Raw genomic sequence first — 15532 nt, forward strand, 5'->3', positions numbered from 1 at the left:
GAATAGAGTGCAGAACATTTGACTTATCCCAGAACACATCACAGAATCCCAGAATTGGGAGAGTTGTAAAATTTCCCAATTGTCCGATTTCCCACCCTAAATGATCTCTGACTATTGGTCTTCCAGTTGCCTCTTGAATGCTTCCAGGGACAAGAAGCTCACTGCTCTTGCAGGCAGCATATTCCACTTACAGACTGTTTTCTTTGATTGAAAGTTCTTTCTCATATTCAACTGAAACCTGCTTCTGGGCCCTAATAACACCTTCATTTATTGAGCATCTCCTATGACCAAAAAGATGACAGATTACTTCTGACCATCTTTTTACTGTTGAGGAAATGGATGCTCAGAGAGGTTAAGTGTCTTGCCAGGATCACCCAGTTGACAAGTAAAAGACCCGGGCTCTGAGCTCCAACATCCACGTAACTCCTTCATTTTGCCACTGCAGTTTCACTGATTGGTCCTCGTTCTGCCCTCTGGGGAAATGCAGACCAGACTGGTCCCACCTCCAGTTACCAAGCCCTCTAATATTTGAAGATCCTAATTCACTCTTAAGTCTTTATTTTCTCCTGGGCTGCACACTCCTTTATCTTTCTGGAATTCATCTTCCTCACTGTAAAATGGGGTGATACTACCAGTCCCGCATTTCTGACTGGAGTATTGATGAGGATAAAATAGGATAGCAGACATGAAAGAGCTCCAAGAAAGTGAGAAGAACACACTATGCGAGGTGCAGCTTCCATAGTGATGAGATCATAAGGGTGGTGTGGGGCTAAGTGTCAGGAGACGGTGGGTCCAGGCCTGTGCCTGACACAAACGAGCTCAGAGGGAAAAGCACTTCCACTCTCTGCACCTCGACTTCCTTCTCTGTAAAATAATGGAGGTGGTGGTGAGATCAATGTTCCTCCACCTCTTTTTAAATCCATGCTGGCCCTCCCCACACACATTCACTGAAACCGCCCTAGAGGTCCTGCCCGCACCGTTGAACATCACTGAACAAGAAACTTTCTGAGTTTGACCCATTTGCAAGATTTTCTGCTTTGGTCCATTTCTGTACAGGGGTCTCTAAGCATCAGCAGCTGCAGCTGTTCAGAGAAGCTGGACGTGAGCGCAGGGAAGACAAGAGATGCTATTAAACAACATCACTCACTTAAGTGACTTCTTCTTGCCATGTTGATATCACCTTCCTCACACCTCCCCAGGGCCTGAGGGCCTGTGTGACAATGTGTGTCCTCCTTCTGTGCCTACAAGCAACATAGACCCAAGTTTAAACTTGACATGTTGTCATAATTTGTTCTGAAGGCCCCAGAAGGATTCTATTATCTCCAGGACCCTTGGAAACAAACTCTATGGCTTTCCGCAGGCCTCTGGTGGGACCAGCCATTCATCCCTGTCTGGGGCTGGCAGCCTCTCCTTTCCTGTAAGTTGAACTGATAATACTTTAGTGTCAAATATTTATTTGGTTTGTATATATGTGGCACGTTTCTGGAATGCCAGACAAGCCCAGACTGTTATGATTACACAGGGATTGTCAGCCTTGTTTATTTATCGCCATGATCTTGCATATACCACTTCCCATGGATTCAGTGCACATTTGCATATATAGTCATTCAGACCACTTTACTGGAACAATATGTTCACCACGATTTAAAAAAATAAACCAATTGATACCTTTCTAATGAGATAACAAAGCCTGTGATAAGAAGAAGGGAGGAAAAGAAAAAGGACCATCAGAAAACATTTTGAAGAGATTGAAGATTGGAAAAGCAACAAATGTGGGCAATAAAGTAAGTTTGATGTTTCCAGCTCACACAAAGAGAAGAGAAGTGCATTTCGTGTAACACAAAAAATGCTGACCGCATAGGTGGTCATATATACACATAGTCAGAAGATGTGATGAATCAATATTTAACTGAACAATCAGCCATTAAATGCATGTTATTCTTTAGTTAATTCTAACTAGTGATACCCATTATCTGGGCAGGAAACCAGGACTAGGTTGCCTGTTCCAGAATAACTTAGGGAACGAAATAAACATACAGATTCCTGGGCTCTGGTGCTGGTGTCTGAAAATCTATGTTTTTTAACTACTGTCTCAGATGACTCCCCAGGTTTGGAAATCACTGCTCAGAGCACTTCCTAGGATTCAATCTGAAAGCAACATATTAAAAAGTATAGATCTTACATTGTTCACCATTACTAAACTGATACCATGGTTTCTAAAAGTCTGGGGGGAGCCATAAAACCCACAGAAAAAATAAATAGTAGTTTACAGCAAGTTGCAAGCCAAGAAAATGGATCAGTTCTTAGTCATGGGCAATTGTTCCTTCAAGAGCTTTCTTCTGGTAGGTGGGCATTCATGTAACAAATGTGTGTGTCACCCTGTAAATCAAGATGTAGTCGAGGAAGGTGACCGTTGAAGGGCTTGTCCTGGTGTCGTGACCACCTGGTATTTAGAAGCAGCACCAACCGTCATGCTAGCCAGTTCTCCAGAGTGCTTCTCCAGCTCCCCAAGGCTTTCACGATAAAGTCCAGACTTCCTGGTTCTCACAGTCTTCCACCTGCACCAACCCCCTGTCACCTCCAGCCGTCCCCATTATCCATTCTACTCAAAGTTCCTGCGACAGCCATGCAGTTCCTTTCTCCCTACCTTCCCACGGACTCTCCCTCCACAGGAAGGGCCCTCACTCCCTCTTATCTGGCTAACTTTCGTTCCTCCTTCCCAACTCAGCCTAGGAATCACCGATGCTGTTTGATCTGAGTAACAGTCAGATTCAGGCATCTGTCCTATGAGCTCCTGAGCCTCCCTAAATGTACCTGTCTTAGTTCTGGCTGCACATATAACCTTTGATTGACCTGGCCACCTGGTCTTAGACTTCAGAGTCCCAAAAGGCAGGCAAATGTCATTTGATTTTCTGTCTTCAATACCTAGCATTGTAACTGGCCCACAATAGGAGTATGATAGATATTTATGAGAGAATTTAGGAGATGTGAGAGACCTCACTTGACAGAGGCATACGTGTTCACTATGTGTGAGTAAAAACATCTGGGAGTGAATCCTGACTCTACCACAGTTGAGCTGCATGACTTGGATCTAATCCCACTGTGCCTCCGTTTCTTCATCTTTACAAGAATGGTATTGGGTTAGGTCAATGTTTCCATGGAGATTTTGATGTACAACCTTCCCCTAACCTCCCCTCCACTCTCCCCAGCAAATACATGATGTGATTTGCTGAGAAAGATGCTGGTACTGCAACCAGCAGTTCTCAAGATGTGTCCCATAGAATCCCCGGTAGTCCCTAAGATGCTTTTAAGTGTCCATAAGGTCAAAACCAGTTTCTTAGAAAATTAAGATATTATTTGCCTTTTTTACTTTTTGACACGTGTGCTAGTTGTACGAAAGCATTGGTGGGTAAAACTGTTGGTGCCACAGCACTAATCTGTACAAAGTAGGCCTTGTATTCTTCACTGCCACACACTTGCAGTTAAAAAAGAAAAAAAAAAAGCCTGTTTCCTTCAGATTGTTTTCAGTGAAGCAGTAAAAATTGTCCACTTTATTAAATCTCAGCCCTGAGTACACATCTTTTGAACAATACGTGTAAGGAAATGGGAAGTCCACACATACGACATTTCTGTTGTACACAGCAGTGCACATGGTCACCTCGAGGAAAAGCGACTGCTTTTGTGAGCTGAATTAGCCCTTTTTTTCATGGAACATCATTTCTATTTGAAAGAGTCTCTGACAGATGAACAACCGTTACTCAGACTTCAATATTTGGCAGACAACATTTTCTTTAAAAAAAAGCAAAAAAAAAAAAAAAGCACAAAGTTGCTTGTCATTTAAGGAAAATAACTGACAGAGTTTGTTGCCAATGATAAAACTCAAGCTCTCAAGTGAAAATTGGAATTTTGTAAACTTGCATCTGCTACTGTGAGCTCATTAGTTTCCCAATTCTTGGAGGATTTGATGAGAGTGTGAGGATATTGACAAATATGATTTGATATTGTACATTGTATTATGTCAACATTCATAAGATCTGCATAACTCAGTGAGCCAATATTTTCCAAATGACTAGTGCATGATAGTACCAAGTAAAAGACTTATTTCACTGTGTAACACAGGCCACAGGATTTTCATGTAATGGAGTATGGAAAAGCTCATTGGTGTCGTCTCCCACTCAACACTGTAACTGATGTTTGAGAAACTACCACTTGGGGAGCTTTCAAGAGGTTTTTAAAAAATCTCCAGAACTATCTGAAAAGAGTATTAAAGTACTTCCTCCTTCTACATTTTCTCCATATATTTTGACAAAAAAACATCAATCGCAACAGAGAACGCAGAAAATAGAATACTGCTATCTTTTAGTAAGTAAAAAATTAAAGAGACTTGTAAAAATGTAAAATAAAGTCACTCTTCTCACTAATTTTTTATTTGGATAATAGTTATTTTTCATATGAAACATAAAAATATTTTAACATATAAAGTATGTTATTTATGCCGCCATGAAATAGGTTTGTTGTTATTTTTAGATGAATTATAAATAACCATTTTAAAAATGTCTCAGCTTTCATTTTTAATATAGTGAATACTAATAGATAAAAGTTCTTTGGGGTCTTCAATAACTTTTCAGAGCAAAAAAGCTTCCTAAGTCCAAAATGTTTTGAGAACTTCTAATTTAAACCCACAATGAATCAGATTTGCTTTGGGAGCTAATGAAGCTACGGGCTTCTGGGAAGCAGCCCTGCCCAGCCCCTTCTAGTTTGGAGCCATTCCCAGCCTGGAGGGTGGGAGTTGTCACCCTGTATGACCTGATGGCAGGCCACCCAGCCCCCAGAGCCACCTCCCCCTGGTAGACTCAACAAGCATCCAGACCTTAATGTGACTCCCCCAAAATAGCATCCAGACCTTAACGTGACCTCCAAAGGAGAGGCCACAATTCTCTCATTCTCAGAGAACTTTCCCTAAAACAGCAGCAGGAAGATGGGGGCGGAGGAGTGAGACATGTCAGAGTGAGATCAAGGGCTAGTGTTCTCCCAGGACTTACCACCAGGAAAGAAGCACAGCTCTGCAAACAGACTGCTGAGAAAGTTATAGATGTGCAGAAAAAAAAATTGCCTAAGCTATCAATAAAAATAAAATACAATAAAAACAATTTTCAACTAGCCTTGTTAAAGGAATATTCATTCTATTCTCTTTATGGAAAAATGATCTGATTAAATCATTGCCATGTGAATGAGTAAACCAAAAGCAGCCAAAGACGCAAGGAAAAAAATATTATAAAAGTGGGTCAGATAGCTAATTAATGATAGCAATAATAAATAAATCTTACCTTTAGGGCTTTTGATGTTAATCTGTCAGATTTATACATTTTTTCTCATCTGAAAGAAGTATTCATTTTTGTAACTAAATTTTTATTTGTAATTTATGCTCTTTTTTAAAAAGAGTCTCTCTAAATCATGTAAGTTCAGTTTCCTTATAGTATCAGTTTTTACTCCTGCTAAATTTATCTTCCATATATTCCCACTAAACAAAAATATTTGTCAATCTTTACTTTCAATGGACTTTATTAGAAAAACAATTTCTATTTCATATACACAATAATATCATGAAGTTAAATATATTTTTAAAATTTCCTAAGCCCTTGGATATTCTGATATGATCTTTTAGGGAGTAAGTTCCCCCAGTTGAGATATCCTAACCAAATGGATTCCTCAGGGCCCTTCTAATTCTGATAACCTATAATTTTAGGCAACCAGAAAAATCAACGAACACTTTCATGGCTAGGAATGCTGTAGGAGGGGGAAACGAGCAGCATTCCCTGATAAGGTTGAAAAGTAGAAACTCTCTTCTTTGGGCTACGTTTTAGCTAGATTTTATTTGTAGGAAAAGTAGAGAACTTGGAGGCAGCGGGTGCTTTCTAAGAAACGGGAAAGAGACATGGTAAGTCAATGGAACAGAGGAGGTATATAGCAGAAGGAGAATGAATGGGAACCATCCTTTTCTGGCTCAAGTTGTGTTTTTAGTGTATTTGAAGGGATGCTTTTCAAGATGTCAGAATGTTAGGAGCATTTATTTAGTAAGAACAAAAATTCCAAGAATGTATAGGGAGGGATCCTTGAACTTTTTCGGTCATAGAGCTCTTGGGAAATCTGATGATTACTATGGATCCTCTCTCCAGAAAATACATATAGATAGATGTACACATTTTCATAGATGATTTCAGAGGTTCTCAGATCCTCTGAAGCCCATCCATGGACCTCTGATTAGGAACCCCTGACACTGAGAGACGCCATGCCAGCCCATCCACCTCCCTCCTAAATGGATTGGGCTTGCAAGGTCATCCATCTAACAATCACTCGTTGATTCATCTTCCATTCATACACAATCATCCCACCACTCATTCTGACTCCATGCATTTGTTTATAGGTGGAGAAGACCTGCCAATCACGGAAGTCTATTTATAAACTCTTTTTAGGGACCCTACCCTCTAAAGTCCACCTGATTGGGCTAGGTATGTGTACCTGACCAAAGTCGGCCCATCCAATCCTCTGTCTCAGGTGTCTGGAATTGAGACGCTGAGAAACTGAGCCAATCAGATGATGTGATCTCTAGAAATGAAGAGACTTGCAGAGAGAGCCAGGAAAACAGAGTAAATATGAAGAGAGGCACAGAAATGGACAGAGGCCTACTGAGCTTCCATTTCCTCTAGGTCTCTGCACTTTCCACAGTTGAACTCTGTGAGTCCCCTGAATCCTTCTACTAACTCTTGTAAACTTTAGTGAATTGTGGATCCTTGCGGACAAAATTGTGGACTAAGTTATACAACCAAAGTGCCAGATGCTTCACCTGTGTTAGTCACCCCAATCCTCACAAGTAGATGAGGTTATTATCCCTATTTACAAGTAAGGACACCAAAGCTCGGAGACCTCAGTAACCCACTGCAGTTACCAGTAGAGTATAATGTCAACTCTTTTCCATTTTCCACATACCTATATATTCTGATCTTTAACGACTTGTCCACTTTCATCTCCTACCAGACTCTGACTCATGGTACTCCAGTCATAATGAGTTTTCTTCTCAAATTCACCAAACTCAACCCCATCTCGGGACCTTTGCACTTGCTGTTCTCTCTCCCTGGAAAACATGTACTTTTCTGACTCAAAGCTGTCTCCTTCCTGCTTTCAACTCAGATATCATCTTTGCAGAGAAGCCTTTTCTGACCACCTCAGGGAAACTGGCATCTTCTCTCCCTGGTCACTATCAAGTACCCTATATTTTTCATTGTGCTTAGCACAACCTGATTTTTATTTCTAAAATTTACTTGTTTATTGTCTGCCACCCCACATTGAAATAAACATTCCCAGAAAAAAGCACCCTTGTCTGTTCCCTTCACCACTATTCCCAGTGCCAGGAATTCTGTTTGGCATATACTAGGAGCTAAATAAATACTTGTTGAATAAATAAACTTGCTCAAGTCAAACAGCTAGTAAATGAGACAGGCAAAATGTAAAGGTTTATCTGACTCCTGAGGCCTCAGTCGTCCCAACCTATTAGTTGCTTCTCATTGTTAAGTCTTGATAAAGGTTCTAGCCAGGAGATTATAAAAGAGTGGTTCACATAATGAGAAAGCTATAAATCTAGGTTATACAAGAGGGAAATAAACAATGCAGGCAAAGGAGGAGAAACATCTGTTTCTGATTATTTCCTATAAAGTAAAATTTATGTCATGAAGTTTGGAGACATACTTCATTGTACCTAATCGTTTCTTCTTAAAAGTCATGTAGGAATTGATGGGTTTCTCTTTTCTAGCTAAAATTCTATTTTAAAAGTACCAGGGAACTTGTTATTAAATACAGCCTGAAGCAAATCCTTTTGCACAGCAAATAAGCTTGATTTGTGTTTATGGATTGAATTTTCGGCAATACAGGGGTTTTTTTTGTTTGTTTCAACAAGTTCTGATATGATGCAATTTTCATAGCTGGTTGAACTTATTAGATAGGCTCAGCTTTTGATTTAAAGATGCATTTTCAATGCAATCACATAAGTGTCTAGTGCTGCATATACAGACATATCCTTTGAGACTCAGTGAAGCAGAAAATTGGCACTTCAAGATTAAAGATGTAAAACCTAGCGACACAGACCAGGATAGAGCCCCACTGGGTTCTGCATTCCCGAACATGTTTCTCTAATTCCCTTGCACCCTTTTACACCCCTCATTCAAATGTCCTTATCGCCTTAGAGTGTTGTTTGGGAATGCTATGAGAACTGCCTCTTTAGAAGCAGAAGAGAAAATTAACTACTCCTTTCAGTGAGGTTGCACCAAGGCTCCAAAATGGAAAAAGTCTCTTCCATCCACTTACTCATGGAGAGGCGTTTTTTTCCTAAATTTACAAAGATATGTTGAGCATCTCAACCAGTCAGTGTTCTGGTAGCTGGCCACACTACATCTGCTCCATAATGTAGGGGAGGGCAAGAGGCCTTCTTTAAACAGAGTATCTCAGCTGCCTGCCATAGGCAGACTGAACACCTTGTTGTTTTACCTCCACTCTTGTCTAAGTGCTCCAGCTATTCCTGGTTATTTCCAGGTATTTCCAGAGCCCTGACGTCAGCCAGTCAGGACATACTCTTCTGGGCCACCAAGCCGAGCTGACGCTAAAAGGCCTAACCAGAATTCAGATGGTACAAGGATCACGAGTCAAAAATCAATCAACAAAAGTGCATCCTTCCCTTTCACAGCTGGCTGGCCACTAGTGTTTATGGAGGTCCTCAAGGCAGGGCTGGATAATGGCCACACTAGGTGTTAGGAAGACCTCTCCAAAAGAAAAAGCAGAGGCACCAAACAATGCAAATTTTAGGAAGCCAGGTCTCCTCTGGGCAAAGAGGACGCCTTAGAGGAACATCTGCCGTCAAGATGGAAGGATAACTGTGTCTGACCAGCAGCAAAGTGGTGCCAAATACAGTCAGATGCTAATGTTATACCTTACCGAGGGGGAAACGACACATACTGGGTACCTACTATGCACTTTGAGGTAGGTTTTCCCATTCGTCCTCTCCTCAACCCTAGAAGATAGGTACACAATTCCCCTTTTATCAATAACAGCTTCAGAGAGGTGAAGCAACCTGCTCAGGAACACACAGTTCCAAGCAGCAGAGCCAGGGCTCAAATCCAGTCCAGTGAGGTCCATACCCTACTGTCCTACTCCTCTCCCTACCTGACCTGAGGACCAGCATCTGGAAAATAAGCAAATAGTGAGCATCGACTTCAATAACACAGCTTACATTTGTTCAGTGCTCACCACTGACCAGGCATTTTTTCCTAAGAGTCTTGTTTGTTTTATTTCTTTTATCACTTGCAACAAGCCCTACGAAGTGAGTTAATTTTATTATCACTACCTTATGACGAAACACCTGAGTCACAGAGTGGTCAAGTACTTGCCCAGGGTCATACGGGACTATAAACAATGCATCTGAACTTCCACCCAGGCACTGTAGCTGCAGAGCCGCTGCTGAAACCAACTGTGACTTCCTATGGACTTGCAGCCATATCCAGTGACTTCTGACAGTGCAAATGTCCTGTTTCCCAAGTTAGTTCCCACCCCATCCCACAATGTCCACCGGGTGGCCAGTCTGGGCTCACCACCTTTCCCTTCCTCCTCCTCCTAAGACTGACTGCACGCAGGCAGGGGCAGCTGACCCTCTGGCAGACTGACCTTCTCCTGTCCAGTTTGTGACAGAGCAGATGATCCCAGTTTCCCATTTGACTTGGGTTCCAGCATCTAGTTCCTATGTCCCAGGTATATGTGTGATGTTTCTGCAGATTATAAAACCATTCAGGCAACATGGCTCAATTGATTCATTAATACCCCTGTGTTTGTAACAGTACCAGGCATACTATGACAGCTCAGTAAGTATGTGTTAAAGAGATGCCCTTCTCTCTTCACCCAGAGACTCGGTATGACCGGAAATTCAGTCCTGTTGCCAGTGGCTCTTCCTTCCCCCAGGTAATGTGGCTGTTTGAAAGAGAAGCCTCTGTGGTCACAGGCAGGTGTCCCCAAGTCCCAGCCCTGTTATCCTCAGTGGCCCTTTTACCCTGTGTGGCCCTCAGTGACGGTCTGTCTGGGACTCAGTTTCCTCTGGGGTGAAAGGGGACAATAAACAGCCTTGCAGTGTTCTTCTTAGGCTTTAATAAGACCATTGTGGAAGAAGCCTGGACCCAAAATAAGTGCTTAATATGAGACTTTTTTTTTCTTTCCCTTTCTTACTGAGTTTATCTTTTACAAAATAATAGTCATTAAAAAAAACTCTCAGAGCCCTTCAAGATACTGACATTGCGTCTGGCTCTGTCGCCCACTTGCTGTGTAATCCTGGGCAAGGCACTGAATCTCTAGGCCTCATTTTTCTCACCAGTAAAATGAGGAGATCATGGCTAGATGATCTCTCAAGCACCCACCAGTCCAAGCTTTCTCTGATCATTACTCAGCATTCTTCCTTGAAATACTGGGAAATAAGGATTCTTTGGCTCTATGAAGCCAGAGCTTCTTTTTCCCACCCATACTGTGACACTCTAAGTGAGTTACCCCAGAGATGCTATGAAAATAGCCTGGGGCTGCCCTTCCCTAGAATAAGGGAACCAAGGCTCACCTGTGTGACAGGTGCAGAGCGGGTCTGAGGCTGTGGCTCCTCCTCCATTCAGTCTCATGTTTCCAAGTTTCCTGCACTCTCAGCTTGAATTATTATTTGTAAAATGGGGGTAGAATGGGGTGAGGGGAAGTTTGCACAAAAAATTTTGAGTTGTTTGTACATTACAAAAACAATGAACACATAAAAATTAGGGAAATAGGTATTAGAAAAAAGCCAGTCATCTAGCATTTCATCTTTCTAATTCAATTACTGTTATTATTTTGGTCCTTCTCTTTTTTCATTTGCATAATCTACCCAGTGGCTATGGAAGTTTGTCTTGTTTTGGGGGATGGAGTTGATTTGTTTTGTTTGTTGTTGTTGTTTTTTCTTTTCTTTTTTTTTTTTTACTTAATATTGTCATAAAATTGTATAGGCTCCTTTGTGATGTTTGCAATCATCACATGTAATGATGCCTATTGCTTTTACTATTCCATTGTCTGTTGGTTTGTTCTGAACATTAAAGACAAATTTTCTTTATTTATAAATATAAGGCTATGTTACATTACATACATAAACATACACACACATACACACACGCACACATGCCCAAGGTCTGACAATTAAGTTCGTGAACTTGTTGCAATGCTGTAACTAACCATTTTTGATATCAGAGGGATTATTCATTATGAATTTTTACCAACTGGACAAACAGTTAACCTAGTTTACTATTTGGGATTGCTGAAAAGTCGGCATGAAAAAGTTAGACAACCTGAACTTTCCACCAACAATTCATGGCGCTTGCATCACGACAATGCACCAGCTCACACGGCACTGCCTGTGAAGGAGTTTTTAGCCAATAAACAAATAACTGTATTGGAACTCACTCCCTACTCACCTGATCTGGCCCACAATGACTTCTTTCTTTACCCAAAGATAAAGGAAATATTGAAAGGAAGACATTTGGATGACATTCAGGACATCAAGGGTAATATGACAACAGCTCTGATGGCCATTCCAGAAAAAAGAGTTCCAAAATTGCTTTGAAGGTGGACTAGGCACTGGCATCGGTGCATAGCTTCTCAAAGGGAGTACTTCAAAGGTGATCGTAGTGATATTCAGCAGTGAGGTATGTAGCATGTTTTCTAGGATGAGTTCGTGAACTTAATTGCTTGACTATATATGTAATAGGTATGTGTGTTTTTGTGGGAATAGAATCTCGAGAATAAATTCTCAAGGTAGAAATTACTACTTCAAAGGCTTTCATCGTTTTCAAAACTTTTTGTACATGTTGCTGAGTTGCTTTCCAAAAGGGCTGCACTAATTTACAATGCCATCAGCAATTACCCATTTTGCTGCCTTTTATTCGGAATTGGTTATTATCATATAAAGTATTTGAAGATTTACTTGAAGACAAAGCAGCACCTAATTGTTTTCATTTGCGTGTCATTGGTTAACTAAGAAAGCTAATCATTTGTCCATATAGTTTTATTCCTCCCTCTTCATAAGACCACATGATTTCGGAGACCCCTCCAGCCTCATCCAGAGGGATAGCACAAGATTACCGGAATCAGACAGGTGACTGGATGAAGATGTAAACAGTGTGAAGGATTTATCAGAGGGAGGCAGAGAGGAAACACTGTAACAGTTACCTAAAGAACACCTATGGAGGGATTCTGGCTAAACTTAAAAGGGATATTCCCGCTTCTGTGGGGCTTTGGCTGCTCCATCTGGCTGCAATGGAAATAATGCAGTTACTTCTTTTTACTGCTATTAAAAAGAGCAAGTAAGAATTCATTCATAAAATAAAGGTTAGAGTAAAATTGGTAATATTCATATTGGGGCCCTGTTTTAAGGCTGGTTTTAGGGACTGAGACAAATAGGATATAGCAGGTTTTCCTGTATCACCTAGATATGTTTAAGATATTTAAATTGATCTCCTTAGTAACAATTAACTAACTGGCTTAATCGAAAGGTTAGTGAAAACCGTAACCCTCAAAGAATTGGAGACTTATCAGTTGTACCAGGAATTCTTTACCTTTCCTTTAATGTACTTACTTTAATTTTTCCCACGTCTCTTCACGAAATTTCTCTATCACAAGGGATTGCAGACAGGTGTTGATGAATCCATGCTAGAACACAAAACAAGAGGAAAGCCATGGATAATGAAGCATGAAATCCTCTGTCATTGACATTGGAGTGGTCCCTTTTAGGACAAGTGCCATGCCATCCTCGTGGAGAAAAAATTATATCTTTTCCTTATTTCTCAGGAATTTTTTCTAGTTATAAACTGTGCTGATTCCTGACTTGGGATAAAGTCATTTCCATAGAGAAAACATAGGAACTAAACTTGAAATCAGATCAACATTAGAAGTGGTTCATTGTAGTCTTCTCTGAAATAGGGAATTGTTGAGCCAGAACAAAGAGTTCAAAACCACAACAGGGGCAAAGGGTTTGCTTGTAGGTGGGGACGAGAATGTCACTCACCTGGAGGAAAACAGAAAAAGTGGAGGAAAATAAAGGGGGAGAAAAAAACAATAAAGAGCACTGGGATTAACAGAAAGAATTTTCTATTAGAATTGTTCATTAATCTGTGACCTCTTTCATTCCCTCCTTCAGATTAAAGAAAAACATTTTTTAATAAAAATAGAGGGCACATAAATGCCTCTGCTTAGGGAAGGGCAGTACAACCCACGCAGGCCACCCCACTTTCTACAACACGCAGACTGGGGGCCTGTGGATGATCGGATTATATTTGAAAGCACCAAGAGAACTCAGTTTTAAAAAGATATATTCATAAAGTGAAAAATCCTTCTATCACAAATATCAGGCTCAAGATTTGTAAGTTTGGATTTTCACGTATGAGGGTTTCTTAATGCCAAGAGGAATGCCAAGAGGAAGGAGAGAGGTCTAAACTCTAGCAGCTCTTTCCTGGGAACAGAATGCATACCCTCCTTGGCTGTGCTTCCACAGACAAAAGGTATGTAAGTCTTCTCCCTTTTCTCCATCTTTTCTTGCCTTTACCTTCCCCCATGTGTGACCCGTTTACAAGACTGAACCTTTGCCTGAGATTTAAAGCACTCTCTAGAACTCTCTAGAACTGCTTGACCCCTCTGTGTCATCATCACCACAGCATTATTCTGTTAAAATATCACATGGTCTGTATTTCTTTCTTCCCTTCTCTCTCTCTCTTTCTCTTTCTAGCAACACATGCACCCACACTTACACACACACACATATGTATATACATTTATATTATTTTTACATATAAGTTGTTTTCTTCTCCTTTGCTATTATAAATTACAAGCTTCTCATGTCAGGAAGCAAGTGTAATTTGTCTATATTTCGACTAACATGCCAAGACAGTACCTGGCACATAGTAGGTATTTAATAAATACTTGAATAAATAAGTACTAAATCCAAGCCTCTAGTCTGAACTCATGAAAATCTTTAAATACCTCCAGTCATTTAAAACATCAATCCAATGTTAACAAAGATATTGTTTATGCTAGCAATATTTGCAAAAGAGTGCCGAATCAGAGGAAAACACCACGGCCACTGCTTGAGCCCTGGGTGCTCATGACACCCTTCTAGTGTGTGACAAAGGAAACCGACGCACAGGGGACTCATTGTTCTGCTGCTGGGTTAAAACCACAGGGGATAACATTTCTCAGTTTGATGAATTTGGGATCAATGAGACATATGACAGCACTTGGTCTTTGGTGTTCAACAGTTCCTGAAGCCAGTGACACAGCCAATCATTAGCGAACCCTGAGCATATAGGTTAGAGAGCAACTGATTATAAATATGTCCTTCTCCTGGGTGCTGAAATCAGGGGACTTCCTCTGCCTCTGGACAGAGCAAAAAAGAGACAACTTACAGGCTGGTCCCACATAATTGTTCAGCGTATGCCATAGGCGTTTTATATTTGCTTCTTACACACCAGGTTGCAGGGATTCTTGGTAAGACACACTCTTTACACACTTGAGGGATGGGCAAGAATGACAAACAGTCCTCAGGTTCTCCAACACTTAGGAACTAGTGCTGTTAAACTACTTAGATGATTAGGAAGGTAGCAACTCATGTTGGCTGGTGGCACTCTTATATTTCAGGGCTACTGAGTAGTGGTTGTGATACCCCTGGAAAAAAATCAGTGTTCAAAAGAATGAATTTTTTTTAAGTCCAAAAATATTAAGATTTACTTAAATCTGTCTCTTATAAAGATAACTTTGCACATTCCATACCCAATCCTACCTACTGTGCCTGCCATCTGTTGGCTGGGGGATGTAATATAGCTTCAGTGAGTCCAGAGTCGGGTGGGACTTGAGGAAACGGCTTGGGCTCTAGAGTTAGATGGGTTTCTTTCTCTGTGCCTTATAGCTGTGTGGCTTTAGGTAAGTTACCTAACCTCTCTGAGCCCTGTCTGCTCATGAGCTAAACTGGACATAACAGTACTTATTCTTTTGGAGGACTGTTGTTGAAGTTATAAAATAATGGTTCTAGAGTCAGACTACGCAAGTTGATTGCTGATTCCACGTCTCACCAGCTGTTTGACCCTGGCCCTCCACCAAATCTCATTCATCTTCAGTTATTTCACCTGGAAACTGAAGGTGAAAATGGTCCCCTCCTCACAGGGTTGTAGTAAAGATTCAGTGAGATAACAGGTATGAGGCACTTGGCACGTCACAAGTGCTCAGGAAATGATAGCCATTCTTAGATAAAATGTATTTTGAGCAATAGGCCTCAACAATGGAAGCCGAGGGGAAGTCGGTACAGAGGACACTGAGAGCTGTTTACCATGTTGCCGCGGCAGCTGTCTTCAGGTCCAGGCAATCCCAGGGAAGCACCGAGCTCCTGAACGTCCTGGCAGCCCTGAGTCATGCGGGAGAATCCCCAGCATCTCCAGAAGCTTGTTCA

General features: G+C 41.1%; 1 protein-coding gene across 1 annotated transcript in view; it reads right to left on the minus strand.

The window, feature by feature from the left end:
• LOC308496847 (guanylate cyclase soluble subunit beta-2-like) overlaps positions 1 to 12738 on the minus strand; it is a gene marked incomplete at its 3' end in the record, with an annotated part of 60346 nt that extends 47608 nt beyond the window's left edge. The window contains 1 exon segment of the mRNA XM_081046645.1: positions 12674 to 12738.
• Positions 12739 to 15532: the final 2794 nt, after the last annotated feature.

This window comes from Rhinolophus hipposideros (assembly GCF_964194185.1).
Source record: "Rhinolophus hipposideros genome assembly, chromosome: 4".
NCBI classification, from domain to species: domain Eukaryota; kingdom Metazoa; phylum Chordata; class Mammalia; order Chiroptera; family Rhinolophidae; genus Rhinolophus; species Rhinolophus hipposideros.